Below are 3,626 nucleotides of genomic sequence, written 5' to 3'. Positions count from 1 at the left end.
TGCTTTCCTGGGGCGTGAGTGAGCCCGCCAGGAATCTGAGCTCCCTTGTCCTTTCTGAGTCCCTTTGGACGAGGAGAATTGGGGCTTGCCCGAGCCTCGAAAGGACCGAAACCTCGACTGCCACTTTTTCTGTTGAGGTTTACTTGCTCTGGGCTGTGGCAAGGAAGAGTCCTTACCCTTGGACTGTTTTATGATTTCAGCCAATGGCTCACCAAACAGTCTGTCCCTAGATAATGGCAAGCTGGTTAAGCATTTTTTAGAACCAGCATCTGCTTTCCAGTCCTTTAACCATAAGGCTCTGCGCAAAACCACAGAATTGGCGGCCGCCATAGAGGTACGGCTCGTAGATTCTAGGACAGCATTGATAGCATAGGACGCAAACGCAGACATTTGCGAGGTTAGGGACGCCACCTGCGGCACTGCTGGATGCATGATAGCATCCACCTGCGCTAAACCAGCTGAAATAGCTTGTAGTGCCCACACGGCCGCGAATGCTGGAGCAAAGGACGCGCCGATAGCTTCATAGACAGATTTCAACCAAAGGTCCATCTGTCTGTCGTTGGCATCTTTAAGTGAAGCCCCATCCTCTACTGCGACTATGGATCTAGCCGCAAGCTTGGAAATTGGGGGATCCACCTTTGGGCACTGGGTCCAGCGTTTGGCCACTTCAGCGGGAAAAGGATAACGGGTATCCTTAGAACGCTTAGAGAAACGCTTGTCTGGATGAGCGTCGTGCTTCTGGATTGATTCTCTGAAGTCAGAGTGGTCCAAAAAAGCACTTAATTTACGCTTGGGATACAGGAAATGGAACTTCTCCTGCTGTGCAGCTGCCTCCTCTGCAGAGGGGGCTGGGGGAGAAATATCCAACAGCCTATTAATTGCCGATATAAGGTCATTAACCATGGCGTCACCATCAGGGGCATCCAGATTGAGAGGGCCCTCAGGATTAGAATCCTGGTCACCGTCCTCAGTCTCATCACAGAGAGATTCTTCTCGCTGAGACCCTGAGCAGTGTGATGACGTCGAGGGTCTTTCCCAGCGAGCTCGCTTAGGCTGCCTGGGACTGTCATCTGAGTCAGAGACTTCAGCTTGTGATGCTTGAGACCCCCTCGAAGTACGGACTAGTTCCAACTGAGGGGGACCAGATAGCATAGCCACAGCAGTGTCCATGGTCTGGGGAACTGGCCTGGCCTGCAAGGTCTCCAGGATTTTTGTCATAGCCTCAGACATTTTATCAGCAAACACTGCAAAGTCTGTCCCCGTCACCGGGGCAGGGTTTACAGGCGTCTCTGCCTGGGCTACCACCACCATAGGCTCTGGCTGACGAAGTGCCACTGGAACTGAACATTGCACACAATGTGGATCATTGGAGCCTGCCGGTAGATCAGCCCCACATGCAGTACAAACAGTGTACACAGCCCGTGCCTTGGCAGCCTTGCGTTTTGCGGATGACATGTTGCTGCTTCCTCAGAGCAGTACAGGGTGTCCAGCCAAGAAGCGACCTTACAGTGCAACTATATATATATATATGGTACCAAGAAAAAAGTACACTAATATATCACTGAGGCACTAGTGGGGCCATCTACTGTGCAGCTTACCGCCCCGCTTAGGAGCGGTGTGTGGTCGCCAGAAATCCCTCTAGTCTGGGTCTCCCAGAGCCTGCTGCCTCTCCCCAGCCAGATCGCATGTGTAATGGCTGCCGGCGTCCTTGTGGAGAGGGGGGGGCGGGCCCTGGGCGTACACCGACGAAGAGCGGGAAGTCTGCTTCCCCTTGTGCCTAGTGAGAGGGCTGGAGCATGTAAATAAGGCTCCAGCCCTCGGCGCTGCCATTGAGCAGCGTCTCTCCCCTACCCTGATTGACAGGGTGGGGGCGGGAACGAAGCGGCGCTAGGCCGCAGAAGCCGGGGGCTAAAGTTAAAAGCGCCGCCGCCGTAAAAGCGCGGTCGGCGCAAAGCCCCCGGCGCACCACAAGTCGCAGCTGCGCCGCCGCTCTGGGAGCGGTCGGCGCAGTAGTTCCCAACACAAAAACGTCACTCAGCAAAGCTGCAGTGACCTAACCCCCAGCGTACAGCGCCACTGTCCCCGGCGCACTACAACGCTCAGCAAGCCCTGAGAGTGTCCGTGCCTGCCGGGGACACAGAGTACCTGAAAGTTGCAGGGCCTTGTCCCTGAACGGCACTCCCGCTCCCAATCCAGCAGGTTCTATGGGTCTGTGGATGGAGCCCCGGCCCCAGGGCTTGGGGGCCGGCAAGATTCCACTTCCACAGAGCCCTCCAGGGGATGTGGAAGGAAAACAGCATGTGGGCTCCAGCCTCTGTACCAGCAATAGGTACCTCAACCTTACAAGCACCAACCGCGGGTGAGAAGGGAGCATGCTGGGGGCCCTATATGGGCCCCTCTTTTCTTCCATCCGATAGAGCCAGCAGCTACTGCTGACTACAAACAGTGGAGCTATGCGTGGATGTCTGACCTCCTTCGCACAAAGCCGAAAACTGGTGAGCCAGTGATCCCACTGGGGGTGTATAGCCAGAAGGGGAGGGGCCTTACACTTTTTAGTGTAATAGCTTTGTGTGGCCTCCGGAGGCAGTGCTATACACCCAATCGTCTGGGTCTCCCAATAGAGCGCCGAAGAAATAAAAAAGTAACAACGTATTGGTATTTTAATTAATTTGACATGCTTTCTTAAATACTTAAATACTAAGTGTATCCAGACTTTCAATAAACTGTTATAATGTCATAGGGGACATGTTAGGAGTTTGATCAGCCGGGGTTCGGGGGCGGATTTCCCTACCAGTTGCTAAACCGGAAACTCTTTAGGCCCATCTTTAACTAACCTCAGTTCAACGCCCAAGAGAGCACTTCTGCTCTTTCCTTGTAGAAATCCGTGGGGATCTGACCCTCCACAAATCAAAACGTCTTGTCAATATGATAGCTCAAACGTTTTTATGACAGTGAAAGTCACTTTAAAATAAAACTCTACACTGTGTGCAGACTTATTAGGCAAATTGTATTTTAGAGGATTTTTTTTATTATTGATCAATAACTATGTTTTCAATCAACCCAAAAAACTCAAAAATATTAAAGCTTAATATTTTTGGACGTTGAAGTAGGTTTTTTTTAGATTTGGCTATCTTAGGAGGATATCTGTTTGTGCAGGTAACTATTACTGTCCAGAATTATTAGGCAACTTAATAAAAACCAAATATATTCCCATCTCACTGGTTTATTTTCACCCGGTAAACCAATATAACTGCACAAAATTTAGAAATAAACATTTCTGACATGCAAAAACAAAACCCCAAAAAAATTAGTGACGAATATAGCCACCTTTTTTATGATGACACTCAACAGCCTACCATCCATAGATTCTGTCAGTTGCTTGATCGGTTTACGATCAACATTGTGCGCAGCAGCCACCACAGCCTCCCAGACACTGTTCCGAGAGGTGTACTGTTTTTCCTCCCTGCAGATCTCACATTTTATGAGGCACCACAGGTTCTCTATGGAGTTTAGATTAGGTGAACAAGGGGCCCATGTCATTATTTTTTAATTGTTTAGACCTTTACTGGCCAGCCACGCTGTGGAGTAGTTGGATGCATATGATGGAGCATTGTTCTGCATGAAAA

This window comes from Anomaloglossus baeobatrachus, chromosome 1 (genome assembly GCF_048569485.1).
Source record: "Anomaloglossus baeobatrachus isolate aAnoBae1 chromosome 1, aAnoBae1.hap1, whole genome shotgun sequence".
Taxonomy (NCBI): Eukaryota; Metazoa; Chordata; class Amphibia; order Anura; family Aromobatidae; genus Anomaloglossus; species Anomaloglossus baeobatrachus.
Note: the sequence above shows the minus strand (reverse complement) of the source record.